Source organism: Chiloscyllium plagiosum, chromosome 6 (genome assembly GCF_004010195.1).
Source record: "Chiloscyllium plagiosum isolate BGI_BamShark_2017 chromosome 6, ASM401019v2, whole genome shotgun sequence".
NCBI lineage: Eukaryota > Metazoa > Chordata > Chondrichthyes > Orectolobiformes > Hemiscylliidae > Chiloscyllium > Chiloscyllium plagiosum.
In genome coordinates this window covers 55,119,669-55,136,091 of record NC_057715.1, presented here as the reverse complement: position 1 = coordinate 55,136,091, position 16,423 = coordinate 55,119,669, and the positions used below count along the sequence as shown (strand labels likewise).

Below are 16,423 nucleotides of genomic sequence, written 5' to 3'. Positions count from 1 at the left end.
GGTTGCACATTAATATTCCATCAGGAAATAACAAAATTAAACTTAGTTGTGAAGTCTTCAATAACCAAGCAATTTGATAACTATCAGCATTAAAAAATTGCTACGAGTGAGGTACTGCAGGAACAGTGAGTCAACATGTCAACAGTGAGTGCGCAACACAATAGCAAACAAACAGACCAGACATACAGCTGGATCCAGTCTATGAGCTGGGTGCGTGTCCCTCAACACAGTGTCCTTGTTGCAGCATTACGTTGATGGATACTGTTGCAGCTATAGTGAGGTGCAGAAGAGTCCTGTAACAGAGATGTAATATGAGGGCTCCTAAAGTCTGGTACATGTTGGATGCCAACATCTATGGATGTGAGTTGCATGTGGTCTGTGCCGATGGAGTGTGGCCCTGAATTTGGTGCACAGTGCCCTGCAAGGAGACCTTTTGGAGGAAGTAGCAAGATGATGTTATCAGATGCTCACTTTGACTTCCATGTCAAGAATTGTTGCCATCTAGCTTCTTCAGTCCATTTGATAAGATAAGAAACTGAATATTAATGTGGCCCATTATAAAGTTAATAAGTTATTTAACAGGCTATAATCCACCTCGTGGTTAAGTGACCATGGGCCCAAAATTAGATACTAAATTGATCCACAGATGGAGAAATTGGGCCTGACCAAAAATTGGCCAAACTAAATTAAACAGTAGCCAGCTGTTATCGGCAAAAGTGGAAACCAAGGTCAAAGAGGTCACAAATGTTCAGGGGAACCAGTTACAATGATGTGGGTAGTATGTGAACTATAGCTTGGCATCATGTGACTTCTGACTCAATTACAATGAGCCTGAGGGGTGTGTATTGAAGAATCTTTGATCACCTTGGCACCTTAATTTTCAGCCAGTGCCTGAGGACATGCACTTTACCCATTCCTAGTATGGCAATTATCAGCATGAAAAATTGCCATGAGTGAGGTAGTGCAGGAATGTCAACAGTGAGTGAGCACCATAATAGCAAACAAACAGACCAAACATACAGTTGGATCCAGTCCATGAGCTGGGTGCATGTCCGTGAACACAGTGTCCTTGTTGCAGCATTACGTTGATGAATACTGATGCAGCTGTGGTGAGGTGCAAAAGCATCCTGTAAGTGGATCAGAGGTATAACATGAGGGTTCCTAGAGTCTGGTACATGTTGAATGCCAACATCTATGGATGTGAGTTGCATGTGGTCAGTGCCTATGGAGTGTGGTGGGTGTTGGTGCAATCCATGAGAGGCTTTGAACGCAGCTCATGACCTCATTGGCCAAAAGGCCACAGAACTTTCTGGAAGGTCTGGGTGAGGGAACTAAAAACACACATTTGGAAGTCACTCTCTCAGTGAAAACTCACATCAAGACTCATGCCAAAAAATTGCACGGCAATTTAAGAAAAGCAAGGAGAAGATCCACTCTGACCTGTGAGCCTCACCTTTGTGGAAGACAGCCAGCCTCATATCAGAGAGGAAGAAGATTCCAGAGGCCCAGCTCAGACACATAGATTTTTGTGGATAATACCCTTTCTCTGAGCTAGATAGAGAGTAAATGCTGTGGGAATTTGGGAAATACTAACATGGTGTTTTAGTAAGGAATTCTTTGTTAATAAAATTGAGTTGAACTGTAAACCAAATTCTGTGTCCCTTTGTCTGCCTCATTGACAAGAGCTTGGGCAAAGTGATTTTAATACATAAACTGTTTGAAGTGCCCAAAGCATGGACAACAACTTGCATTGGCAATCACTGCTGCTGAGTGTGAAACTCAATATGCTGCTGGGCAGGTGCATAAAACCTGTCACAGATTGGTCCCTACATAAGCCCTCTTGTCTAATTCTGCCACAAATCTCAGCGGAGCCCACAGCATTCAGGCTTCTATTAAAATCCACCCAAACATTCTAAAGCAGCATCTCTCAACAGCAGTCTAATTAGCATTGTCTCTGAAATCAAATGATGAAATAATATAATGCAGCAATTACTTCTTCATTTAATTAGTTTTATATAATACCTTAACTGTTTCTTACTCAGTGATGTAAAAGTGGTGCATTTTACAAATCTGTGAGCTTTGATTTATATCTATTTATGCTAATCATTTTCTACATGTGGCTTTAGCACGTGTGCACGATCTGCTCAAAGTGCTGTGGAGTATAATCACCTTCTATGGCTTTTCAGAATGAGCTCTTTAATAATAAATAGAGACAGAGTACAACAAAAAGAGACCAGGAAATTAAACAAATTTTCTTTGTCAAAGTCTTCTAGGTTAGGGATAATAAAGTATATGGCAGAAGACTCAGGGTCAGCTGCCATGGAACTACAAGTTGGTGGGAATTGCAGCTTCAGTGGCATGAGGCCCAGTACAGACATAAGAGTCTCCTACTGTTCCACAGCAACAAATTACCTCACACACTACTGCAATTGATAGACCACCTAGGAAGACTCAGATTAAATAAATAGTTTGTACATTGGCATAAATAAAATGTATTGTGTGGAGCCGCAGGAGATGGGGGAGATACTTTGCATCAGTGTTTACTGTGGAGAAGGACATGGAAGATATAGCATGTGGGAAAATAGATGGTGGCATCTTGAAATATGTCCATATTACAGAGGAGCAAGTGCTGGATTTCTTGAAAAGGTGGATAAATCCCCAGGACCAGATCAGGTATTCCCTAGAACTCTATGGAAAGTTAGGGAAGTGATTGCTGGGCTCCTTGCTGAAATATTTGTGTCATTGATAGTCACAGGTGAGGTGCTAGAAGACTGGATGTTGGCTAACGTGGTACCATTATTTAAGAAAGGTGAGAAGGACAAGCCAAGGAACTATAGACCGGTGAGCCTGACATTGGTGGTGGGCAAGTTGTTGAGGGAATCCTAAGGGACAGGATTTATACATATTTGGAAAGGCAAGGACTGATTAAGAATAGTCAACATGGCTTTGTGCATGGGAGATCGTGTCTCATGAAATTGAAAAAGTATTTTGAAAAAATAACAAAGAGGATAGAGCAGTGGACATGACCTATATGGACTTCATTAAGCATTCCCCATGGGAGACTGGTTAGCAAGATTAGATCTCAAGGAATATGGGAAGAACTAGCCATTTGGATACAAAACTGGCTCAAAGATAGAAGATAGAGGGTGGTGGTGGAAGGTTGTTTTTCAGACTAGAGGCCTGTGACCAGTGGAGTGCCACAAGGATCGGCGCTGGTCCACTACTTTTTGTCATTTATATAAATGACTTGGATATGAACATAGAAGGAACATATGTATAGTTAGTAAGTTTGCAGATGACACCAAAATTGGAAGTGTAGTGGACAGTGAAAGAGGTTAGCTCAAATTACAATGGGATCTTGATCAGATGGGCCAATGGGCTGAGGAGAGGCAGATGGGGTTTAATTTCGATAAATGCAAGGTGCTGCATTTTGGGGAGGCAAATCAGAGCAGTAATTATACACTTAATAGTAAAGTCATAGGGAGTGTTGTTGAACAAAGAGACCTTGGAGTGCAAGTTCATAGCTCCTTGAAAGTAGAGTTACAGGTAGATAGGATAGTGAAGAAGGCTTTTAGTATAGGAGTTGGGAAGTCATGTTGTGGCTGTACAGAATGTTGGTTAGGCCAGTTTTGGAATATTGTGTGCAATTCTGGTCTCCTTCATATCAGAAGGATGTTGTGAAACTTGAAAGGGTTCAGAAAAGATTTGCAAGGATTTTGCCAGGGTTATAGGGCGAGGTTGAATACACTGAGGCTGTTTTCCCTGGACTGTTGAAGGCTGAGGGGTCACCTCAGACATTTATAAAATGATGAGGGGCATGGATAGCATAAATAGACAAAGTCTTTTCCCCTGGGTGCGGGAGTCCAGAACTAGAGGGCAGAGGTTTAGGGTGAGACGGGAAAGATATAAAAAGGGACCTAAGGAGCAACCTTTTCATGCAGAGGATGGTGCATGTATGGAATGAGCTGCCAGAGGAAATGGTGGAGGCTCGTACAATTGCAACATTTAAAAGACATCTGGATGTGTATATGAATAGGAAGGGTTTAGAGTGATATGGGCCAAATGCTGGTAAATGGAACTAGATTAGGTTGGGATATCTGGTCAGCATGGACTAGTTGGACTGAAGGGTCTGTTTTCCTGCTGCACATCTCTATGACTCTATTACTCTATTGAAATCACAATCAATATGTCCCACTGCAGCACTACCTGGAATTTGCTCGTGGGGAATCAATTAGAGCCTACTTTGAATGTTGTATTAGCCCTGACCTATGGCATCTTTCTGTTGATGTAGGAAAGCAGCAAGGGAGCTCAGAAATAATGGTGAACATTCTCACTCGTTTACGCTTGGGAAGTCCTACAACTTTATAAAACCTGAGTGCCCTCTCTTGCTGCTAATTGCCCAACAAGAAGATGAATTTACTTGCTTTAATAGACAATGAATTCATTACTTACCTGCACAAATGAATGGCTAGTGATACTGATGTCCACACAAGCAAGCTGAAGTGATATATATTTCAACAAACTAGCATTTGGCCCATATCACTCTAAAGTTGAAACTTTATTGCTGGAACAGCACAGCAGGTCAGGCAGCATCCAGGGAACAGGAGATTCGACGTTTCGGGCACAGGCCCTTCTTCAGGAATGAGCAGAGAGTGTTCAGCAGGAGAAGATAAAAGGTAGGGAGGAGGGACTTGGAGGAGGGGCGTTGGAAATGTGATAGGTGGAAAGAGGTCAAGGTGAGGGTGATAGGTCGGAGTAGGATCCTACTCCGACCTATCACCCTCACCTTGACCTCTTTCCACCTATCACATTTCCAACGCCCCTCCTCCAAGTCCCTCCTCCCTACCTTTTATCTTCTCCTGCTGAACACTCTCTGCCCATTCCTGAAGAAGGGCCTGTGCCCGAAACGTCGAATCTCCTGTTCCCTGGATGCTGCCTGACCTGCTGTGCTGTTCCAGCAATAAAGTTTCAACTTTGATACATGAATAGGCAAGGAATAGAGGGATACGGACAGCGCAGAGGCAAAAGGTTTTTAGTTTACAAAGGTGTCATGCATCAGCACAGGCTATGTGGGCCAAAGGGCCTGTTTCTGTGGTGTGCTTTGAATTATCAGGTATAAGATGGAATGAGTCGCGGAGGAAGTGGTCTCTACGGAAAGCTGATAGGGGAGGGGAGGGAAATATATCCTTGGTGCTGGGGTCTGTTTGGAGGTGGCGGAAGTGACGGCGGATGATGCGCTGTACATGGAGATTGGTGGGGTGGTCACTCTAAACCCTTCCTATTCATATACACATCCAGATATCTTTTAAATGTTGCAATTGTACCAGCCTCCACCATTTCCTCTGGCAGCTCATTCCATACTATGACCTTAATAACAAGTGGCATTGCAATGCCCACAGTGGAGATGAGTTATTACAGTGTGTAGCTGAAAATGTGTTACTGGAAAAGCGCAGCAGGTCAGGCAGCATCCAGGGAACAGGAGAATCGACGTTTCGGGCATCAGCCCTTCTTCAGGAACCCTGTTCCCTGGATGCTGCCTGACCTGCTGCGCTTTTCCAGCAACACATTTTCAGCTCTGATCTCCAGCATCTGCAGTCCTCACTTTCTCCTCCTATTACTGTGTGTAGTATAACCCAATGAAAGCTTCTTCAGTAAAGCAAAGTCTCTAAGTAACTACTGCTGTGAAAAAGGAGAGAATGTGTAATGCTGCCTGCATATTCTGGACAGAGTATAACAATGAGTGAATATCATGTGCTTTCAGTCTGGCGGACTTCCATTTGTTTCTGTTCTTATTCTTCCCCAAAGAATGGGAACAGGTAGGTTCCTCATGGGAAACCTATCATTACTTGTCTGAAGCAGTGCCTCACAGATTGGCATCCCCAAGCAAATGGCACAGACAGATGTCAAAGAAGCAAAATGAATGAAAGCCCCCCTATTAAGAGTGACACTTTCAATTCTCTTTTATTTTCTCTAAAATGCCAAGTAGACCTCATCATTAACATGGGCAAGAGAAGCAAGAATTAGCATTAATATAGGGCCAGCTTTGATCTCAAATGTTTTGAATGCTTTATAACTAATTGCATACATTTTTAAAATGTAGCTGCCTATGCAGGGAATTGTGGCAACCTAAGTTATACAGCAAGGTTCCACAACATGACTAAGATAATGACCAGATTGATGTATAATTGATGCTGGTAGGGTCCTAATTTTGCCCAGGACACTGAGATAAACTCCCCTATTCTTCTTAAGATAGATACAAACCGTGGAATGACTGAGGAGCAAATGGTAAAGCAAGTGTTTGCAGGAATTGGGGATGGGGGGTGGGGGGGGGGGAGAGGTTGAATTGCGAAGTGTCGGGGGGGGGGGGGGGGGGGGAGAGGTTGAATTGCGAAGTGTCACAAATGTGGTGTTCCAGTTAAATTTAATGGTAGGACCTTGTTATTATTTATTTTCTATGTTTTTTTTAAATTGGCAATGATTAAATTGATAAGCTGGCTAGCTGCTCGGCAGGAATGCCAACAGAAGAAGTTTGTGGCCAAGGAGTATTGGGACATTCATTAGCAACTCATACTAGTTGTCGATCAGAATTATAGTGGAGTTCACCAATTGTTAGAGCTCGTGGATCAGAGCGGTTTGAGAGATTACCACCAGCTCATCATGACAGAACTTTTTTTTGAATGACCAAGGGAACGTGCCTCTATGATCCACAAGCAATGCTCCAAAGAAACTTACCTGCAGTGTTTGCTTCTTTCCCCACTTCATAATCTTCAAACTCCAGGATGTCTGGCTAGCCTACATTATGCATTACAAAGTCTACTTTAATATAGGCCTGTGATCCCAGAGTGGGTTAGATTTCTATCTAATAAACCTGTTCAGAGATGTTATTACACATCTCTGGAGCAGGTAGAACTATAACCCAGCCCTCCTAGCTCAGAGGTAGAGATACTACCAGAGTTCCACAAGAACCCTTCACAAAGTGGGTTACATGGACAACCAAAACTTGCTGCAGTTAAAAGGGAAATAGACATAATCACGAAAGAATGAGATTTGGTTTTCACCTCTTTAGTAATTTAATCACTAGACATCCCTTTCTCAACCGTGATACCCGAATTAAATCTCCCCCCATACTTAGCATTTTTTTTCAAATACGTCATCCTGATTTATCTCCTTTGACTTTTATTTCAGTTTGCATTGAAATTATAATGAAATTGCAGGTTGTAGAATTTTACATGTATAATAAAATTTGAAAACAGGATTTCTTTTTGAGATTATTTTTCATGAAATTCATAAGATCATGCAATTTCAATACTGTATAGGTAGATAATTGCAAACAATGTCAAATTATAATTTATGGTGATACAATTTTTCATTTATTCTGTCAGTTTCCAATATAAGTAAGATTTTGCAATATGTGAATGGTTTCAAAATCATTATGACTTTTGTGAACATTATACTTTCCTCCTGCTTAAAAAGCATTCCAGGATTTTTCTTATCGTTTCAATCATTCCTGTCCTCCCTCACCTTCTGCACAATCCTATTCAGCATTCCTAGGCTTGTAGTCATTTCTGCTATTGGTCATGATAATGAGTATAGCTTGATGAGTTAGATTTAGAGGCAGTCTACTGATGATAGTTCATAGCGTACAATTATAAAGAACATTCATCTTGCGCCTCCACCATGATTCAGTATGAACAGGTATTGTGAAAAGCCTAGAGGCTGTAAACACAATCTTCTCTTGAAATTACACAGCTATTTCTATCCTCCAGAAGGTACTATATGTATTCCCTTATGTCAAGAAATTTAGCTCAGCACATGTGGGTGGAAAGCAGTGGTCTTGTTTCATATGCAAATCACTACACTGGATAATAATGTTGTTCACTCGAAGTGATTCATTCACCTGCTGTAGTGATCCTGTAATGATAATGATGGGTATGGTAAAAATCAGGAAATTAGAACTTCATCTAACATGGCTAAAAGAGTAATAATGGAAAACTTCAATTTATATTCAGATTGCGTAAACCTACTTAGCATTAATGCAGTAGAGGGTGAATTTCTGGAGTGTATAAAAGATGGATTTCTACAGCAGTGCTTTGCGAACTAACTAGGGATATGGCTACTTTAGATCAAGTACTTGTCAATAAGGAATGGCCACTAGGAAACAGTAATGGCATGATAGAGTTTTACTTGAAGTTTGAAATTGAAATGGCTTAGTGATTAGCACTTTTGCCTCACAGTGCCAGGGCCCCAGGTTTTATACCAACCTTGGGGATTGCCTGTGTAGAATCTGCATAATTCTCCCTGTGCTTCTGTGAGTTTCTTCTGGGTGCTTTAGTTTCCTTCAAAAATGTGCAGGTCATGTGCACTGGCCACATTAAATTGTCCATAGTGTCCAGGGATGTGCTAGGTAGGTGGATTAGCCATGAAATGCGGAGTTACAGGGACAACGTAGAGAAGTGGGTCTGGGTGTGTGGCTGTTTGGAGGGTCGATGTGGACTAGATGGGCTGAATGGCCTGCTTCCACACTATAGGAATTCTATGATTCTATAATCCAGTGGAACACATCTCACTCATGCTCCTATCTTCTATGAAAGTGATAGAGTTAATTCTGAAACTAGGATTCTGAATCCAAACAAAAGAACAATGAAGATTTAGCATGTAAATTGGCTGTTGTGGATTGGGAAAATACATCTCAATGTTTCATGATAGATAAACAATGGCAAAGCAGTGCATAGTCTATAATAAATGTGCATTCCTCATGATACAAAATTCAATAGTAAAGGTGAATCCACCATGGCTAACAAACAAAAAGATAAACATTGAATTAGATCAAAGAAAGTAGCTTATAAGTTTGCCAATGATTTTTTTAGAGCAATTATAACCAAGGATGACGAAGAAACTGGTAAAGAAAGGGAAAGGACAATATGAACATAATTTGGCGAAAAGTCTGAAAAGGCCTAAATCAATATCAAGAGCAACTCACTGTATCTTTTACAAAGTGGCAAGGCAAGTTTTTTGCTAAGAAGCAGTGAGTTTCCAATTAACCAGGATTATAGCTTATTAAACACATTATTAATGGCACAACTTGTCTCATTGATATTCCACTTTCTATCTCACTAAACACTCTGATTCAATAAGTTTCAGGAATGCTTCTTGTGGAAGTCCAAGCAGGTATCTGGCCACTTCATTTACCACTGATTGTGAAGAACCTTCATGTTACTCACCACCAAACTGCATCTCAGGACACATTCTACAGACACCAGCCACGTGCACCCCTTGTACACAGATTAGCATTGCATTGAAAGGCTAAAGCAAGGAAACTTTGTGCACAAGGACAGACATCCAGCTCAATGATTGACCAGGCTGCCTCTCACTGGGTTGCTCATTTGCACTATTAGTGCTTTCTCACTTGGGAACTACCGTACCTCCCTGCTTACATTTTCCATATCTTGCTGGGCCATGCCATTTAACACATTGTCACTTCAGCCAGAGGCACATGGATGTGGCCTTTTTCGCAGACACAAAGAAGGCTGCATGTCACAATTGTCAGTAAGGAACTGTCTGGGGTAACAGGGGGACATTTTGTCATACGATACACCGAGTTGTCAACCTAACATCTACAGCATGTGCCAACTGTCTGTGGGCTGAGACACAGCACATTTATTCAACCAAATGTCAGAAAATGGATGCGGCTGGTCTTTCGTCTACCTAAGGACTGGTATTTAATAGGGGACTCTGGTACCAACAGTCGCAACCATAGTCCAAGCGCTTGGCCATGGTTATTCATCCACTCAGGCTGATCCACGGTCAGTGGATCTTTCAAATTAAAGTCTGGGGAATGGACAACAATCAGTCCAATAGGATCAACGACTGCAGTCAAGGGAATTTCATATCATCAGTCAGGGAGCTGCAAACAGAGGTCAAGGTTCTATAAGTCATGTATGGGCTGTTTGAATTCAGTCAAGGATATGGGAGAATACAGTCCTGGAGGTCAGTCCATTGAATAGGTGACCGGAAGGGGCAGCAGGAGATTACTGCCAAAAGGCTGGGGAAGCGACGGCTGGTTGGGGAAAGAAGAGACATTTGTCGAAATAGTCATAATATCAATGGCCGGATGGAGCTCACGGCATATGAGGGGAGGGGAAGGCAGAACACCAAGGCACAACATGGTAGGCTACAGAAGAGTAGCACATGACCACACTACAGGGGAAGCATGTGGGAACAGAGTGAGTATTATTAAAGTTGTAATATCAGGGCTCAGAAGGCAAGGAGAATGTTGGAGGTGAAGCTCAATGTGGTGGAGATAAGTGAAAAAGGGCTATTGTGGTAGTATAAGGTAAAAGACATAGAGGCTCTGATGGGGTGGAGGGGCTTGCTACCTCGCAACGAGGTAGAGCCCAGTGCTGACAGTGTCCACCATGAGCTGAGTTCCCTGCCATCACTTGCCATTCTCTTAGTGCAAAATGCAATGTGGAGTGTGGCTGGGACAATATCCAGAAGGGCACAGTCAGTATCAGTTAGATGGGCGAATGCATAGGATCCTTGTTGCTGAATATGAGACAATGAATTATTTATTTATTATCACACAGACTTTACAGTGGAATGCAATAAAGTAGTGGGGTAAGTCTTAATTTGTCACTACAATCTGGCGCCATTTTGATACTTTAAGAATAAGAGAAAATGAAAAGGTAAGTCCATCTACGTACGAGTTCTGAAATGGCCCAGAACCAAAACTGCTTCACCAACTAACGTTGAAGTTGCAAATCCTCAGGTACCATCTTTTGCCACTGGGCCGTTTCACCTTCACCACTGCCCGTGCTGGGCACACCAACATCAGAGGTCATTTCCATAGTCCATGTTGCTGTGGTGCTCTCCCGCCACGGCTTTGTCACCGCCGGCACCAGACTCAGCCAACGATGAAGTCATCGATCTTTAGGCACCATGTTTTGCCACTGGGGCTATCTCACTGACATCACTTCAGGATTTCCTCTCCTCCCCAATGGGTTCACTCTCCTCCACGCTGAGCTCACTCTCCTCCATGGAGATAGTGAGGACTGTAGATGCTGGAGAATCAGTCAATAAAGTGTGATGCTGGACAAAGCACAGCAGGTCAGGCAGCATCCGAGGAAGATGAGATTTTGGGCAGGACCCTTCTAAGAAGGTGAAGGTGGATGCAGGAGAGATAGGGTCAATGGCAAGCCCAACAGCAGCAGCAGAATGCTGAAGCAGATGAAGAGCACCCAGCTCATGGAAATGCCATGGCCATAGGTCTGTTCCAGTAGTGTGATGTCCACAGGAGAAGAAGCTATTTTCACCCTTGACTTCATTTCTTGCACTGCACTTTTGTTAGAGATATCAGGAAGTGTCTAAAAGCTAGCATGCAGTTGTATCAATCAATTAGGAAAGCAACTGGCATGTGGCTATCATCCACAAGGGGATTTGAGTGCAACAGTAAAGATGTCCTGGTGAAATTGTATTGGACCATTCTGAGACCACACAGGAAATATCATGCACAGTTATGGTCTCCTTATTTAAGGAAGGATGTGCATTGGATGTTCACCAGACTAATCTTTGGTATGGGGAGATTTTCTTATGAGAGATTGTAAAAATTGGACCCTTATTTCCTAGAGTTTTGAAGAATGCAAGCTGATCATATTGAAACTTACACAATTCTTACAGGACATGACAGGGTATATAAATTCAATAGTTTCTATGGTTCGTGATACATGAACCAATGGCACAGTCCCATAATTAGAGACATATGTTGCTGGAAAAGTGCAGTAGGTCAGGCAGCATCCAAGGAGCAGGAGAGTCGACGTTTCGGGCATAAGCCCTTCTTCAGGAATGCTTATGCCAAAATGTCGATTCTCCTGCTCATTGGATGCTGCCTGACCTGCTGCGCCTTTTTCAGCAACACATTTTTCAGCTCTGATCTCCAGCATCTGCAGTCCTCACTTTCTCATAATTAGAGACAGGCCATTTAAGACTAAGTTGAGAAGGAATTTCTTCATTTGGAGTTTGGTAAATCTTCACAATTAAGCATTATCAGGATTTGACGGAGCTGGTGTTGGACTGTGGTGGACAAACTGAAAAATCACATAACACCAGGTTATAGTCCAAAGGTTTATTTGGAAGCACTAGCTTTCGGAGCACTGCTTCTTCATCAGGTTGTTGTGAAGCAGGACCATGAGACACAGAATTTATAGTAAAAGATTACAGTGATACAATGATACATTGAACAAACTTTCGGTTCTTTAATATGTAAATCCCAGAATTTCTTTTATGTCACATTCTCAAAATAACTTAAGGTTATATAACAAAAGGTGACAGCTCAGCTCAGACAATGCCTTAAAGGTGTGAGGTTAAAGTCTGTCTGTATCTCATTCTTGACTCAGACTGGTTCTATTTCCAAAGTGGATTTTACAAAATATTACATAGATTGATTGCCAGCATTAACTGCTTGCAGGTTCTGTATTTTTTGAGCAAAATAGAATGTATCTGCAAATATAATTCGGCAAATACAAATCCACCCCATAGACTTATACATGTGTGCACATGCAGGAGAGAGACACAGAGTGAGTGTGTGCGTGTGAGTGTGAGTGCATGTGAGAGAGTGCGTGTTTGTGTGTGTGCAAACTTGGTAAAATGTGTGTGTAGGTGTGATGGTGTATAAGCCTGTGAGAGGGTTTATGCATGGGTGTGAGTGTGGTGGATGTATGTGTGTGCGTATGAGAGAGAGCTTGTGTATGAGAGAGGGTCTGTGTGAGTATGTAAGAGTGTGCGTGTGTGCGAGAGAGAGAGAGAGAGACAGAGAGAGAAAGAGAGAGAGAGAGAGTATAATGCAGTGGGGTCACCTGTAGTGTGACATGAACTCAAGATCCCAGTTGAGGCCATCCCCATAGGTACCGAACTTCGCTATCAGCCTCTGTTCGGCCACTTGGCGTTGTTGCTTGTCCCGAAGTCCACCTTGGAGGATGGTCACCCGAAGGTCCAAGGCCCAATGTCCCTGACCGCCAAAGTGTTCCCCAAATGGGAGAGATCACCCTTGCCTGGTGATTGTTGTGTAGTGTCCATTCATCCATTGTCATAGCATCTGCTCAGTCTCACCAATGTACCATGCCTCAGGGTATCCTTGCCTGCAGCATATGAGATAGACAATATTGGTTCAGTCACATGAGTAACTGCACAAAAAATATACAATCTGCAAGCAGTTAATGCTGGCAGTCAATCCATGTAATATTTTGTAAAATCCACTTTGGAAATAGAACCAGTCTGAGTCAAGAATGGGATACAGACAGACTCTAACCTCCTACCTTTAATGCATTGTCTGAGCTGAGATGTCACCTTTTGTTATAAAACCTTAAGTTATCTTGAGAATGTAATATAAAAGAAGTTCTGGGATTTACATGTTAAAGATTGGAAAACAGCAAACCCATTCTAAAATAATGAAAGACCTAACAGTCTAGGTTTGTTCAATGTATTATTTTATCACTGTAATCTTTTGCTATAAATTCTGTGTCTTATGGTTGTGCTTCACAACCACCTGATGAAGAAGCAGTGCTTCGAAAGCTAGTGCTTCTAAATAAACCTATTGGACTATAAACTGGTGTTATGTGATTTTTAAGCATTATCAGGACATAAATTATTGGGTTTCTGGAGACTAAAGACATTAGAGGATATGGAGATAATACAGAAAAATAATGATGAAATGAGCTTGATGGAACAAATGACCTATTCCTTCTCATATTTTCTGTGTTCCGATGACCCTCAATCAGTTCTGTTCTTATGTTTGTTCTCCACTTCTTCAATTTTTGGTCTCTGTCTTGCATCTCTCTCTCTAACAGTCTTTCTCTTTTTTTTCTTTATCTCTCAAACATAGGTGTCTTTATGTCTTTTTTCTGCTCCTTTCCCATTTGCCCTGGTTTCCTGCTGCACTGATACTTTTCCATTATTCTGTATTTTTTTCACTTCCTTGGATATTGTTTGGTTTCTACTCTCCTCCTCAAATGTGCGTTAAGGTTAAATTTCCTCCATAAATTGGAATGCAGTTTGCTTTCCTAAAATAGGTGAACAGTAGCTGATACCTAGAGTTTTAAAACCAGAAAAAAACACCAATTCTGTAGTATGACAATAAATCATTTCAAAACGGTAGTTGCATGCTATAGATATTAATCTACAATATGCTGGACTAGCAAAATGAATTGAGAAGAAAAAATATATGAAGCCTGCTCTGTTAAAAGGTTAATGGATGGATGATGACCTAATGATTAGAAAGGTCACTGGTCTTAATGTGTTTCTGTGTCTGAAAGAATGTGTGCTTGGATTAAGTGCTATAACTGAACAATAGTAAACTAAACTGTCACAGTATGTCTTAAAAGGCTAGTGTCTTAATTTAAAACAAACATAGGAAACTAGATTGTAATGTGGATCATTTATTAGCTAAACAGAGAATACTTGTTCATAGAACTTTGCTGTTTAAATATCATACTGCTGATTATGTGACATAAAGTGGCAACAGCATGATCAGGCTGAGGTCAAAGTTAGTTTAAACTGGAAGATAAGTCTCTTTCTGCAGAAACAAGCAAAAAGGCTTATTGAGTACTTCATCAAACTGGCCATGGAAAACACAACACTTTTGTGATATTTGCCATCAGTCAAACAGATCAATTATTTTGACTGGACAGGGTCATTCCTGATGAGGGGGTTTTGCCCAAAATGTCCATTCTCCTACTCCTCGGATGCTGCCTAATCTACTGTGCTTTTTCAGCACCACACTCTTGACTCTGGACAGTGTCAAAGTTTGAACATGTAGCCAGTCTGTATGGGAAAAAAAAGGTATAAGAAAGCCTATCTCAGAGCAACTAGTTAGCTACTTCAAGATGGATCAGCAACTGAAGGTTGACATGGAGAATGAACATGTATTTCAGTCTGATCCTTACACAGGTTCACGTGATTGTAAGCATTGATTGGGTAATAACGATTTGGAGAATCTGATGTCGGACTAGGGTGTACAACGTTAAAAATCATACAACACCAGATTATAGTCCAACAGGTTTATTTGAAAGCACTAGCTTTCGGAGCGTTGTTCCTCAATCAGGTGGTTGTCGAGTATATGATCATAAGACACAGAATTTATAGCAAACGCTTACAGTGTGATGTAACTGAAATTATATAATGAAAAAGACCTGGGTTGTTTGTAAAATTGTGATGTGTTATTATTTTGCAGTCTATGCGTAGTGTCCTTTAACAAAGGAACTTGGGTATATTTGGTTGCTAAAACTTCTTTGAGTTACTGAGATCTAGAGCAAACACAACAAATCAGGGGAAATAATACCATAAGACATAGGAATGGAAGCAAGGCAATTCGGCCTATCGAGTCCACTCTGCCATTTAATTATGGCTGATGGTTTCAATTCCACTTACCCGCACTTTCCCCGTAGCCCTTAATTCCTTGCGCGATCAAGAATTTATCAATCTCTGCCTTGAAGACAGTTAACGTCCCGCCCTCCACTGCACTCCATGGCAATGAATTCCACAGACTCACCACTCTCTGGCTCCTCATTTTCGTTCTAAATTGACCCCCTCTAATTCTAAGGCTTTGCCCACGGGTACTAGTCTCCCCGCCTAATGAAAGCAACTTTCCAGCTTTCACCCTTTCTAAGCCATGCATTATCTTGTAAGTTTCTATTAGATCTCCCCTCAACCTTATAAACTCTAATGAATACAATCCCAGGATCCTCAGCCAATCATCATTTGTTAGGCTTACCATTCCAGGGATCATCCGTGCGAATCTCCGCTGGACACACTCCAGTGTCAGTATGTCCTTCCTGAGGTGTGGAGCACAAAACTGGACAAAGTATCCTAAATGAGGCCTAAGTAGAGTTTTATAAAGTCTCAGAAGCATATCGCTGCTTTTATATTCCAACCCTCTTGAAATAAATGACAATATTACATTTGCTTTCTTAATCATGGACTCAAGCTGCAAATCAACCTTTCGAGAATCCTGGACTAGCACTCCCAGATCCCTTTGCACTTTTGCTTTATGAATTTTCTCACCGTTTAAAAAATAGTCCATGCCTGTATTCTTTTTTCCAAACTGCAAAACCTCACACTTCCTTACGTTGAATTTCATCAGCCATTTCCTGGACCCCACCCCTTTCCGCCTTCCGCAAAGACCGTTCCCTCCGTGACTACCTGGTCAGGCCCTCGCCCCCCTACAACCCACCCTCCCATCCTGGCACTTTCCCCTGCCACCGCAGGAACTGTAAAACCTGCGCCCACACCTCCTCCCTCACCTCTATCCAAGGCCCTAAAGAAGCCTTCCACGTCCATCAAAGTTTTACCTGCACATCCACTAATATCATTTATTATATCCATTGCTCCCAATGTGGTCTCCTCTACATTGGGGAGACTGGGCGCCTCCTAG

General features: G+C 41.8%; 1 long non-coding RNA gene across 1 annotated transcript in view; it reads right to left on the bottom strand.

The window, feature by feature from the left end:
- Window positions 1–12,870: 12,870 nt before the first annotated feature.
- Window positions 12,871–16,423, bottom strand: part of LOC122550595 — a 31,117-nt gene continuing 27,564 nt past the window's right edge. Inside the window, exon 3 of the long non-coding RNA XR_006311892.1 lies at window positions 12,871–13,133. This is a non-coding gene — a long non-coding RNA (uncharacterized LOC122550595). The remainder of the gene's footprint in view (window positions 13,134–16,423) is intronic.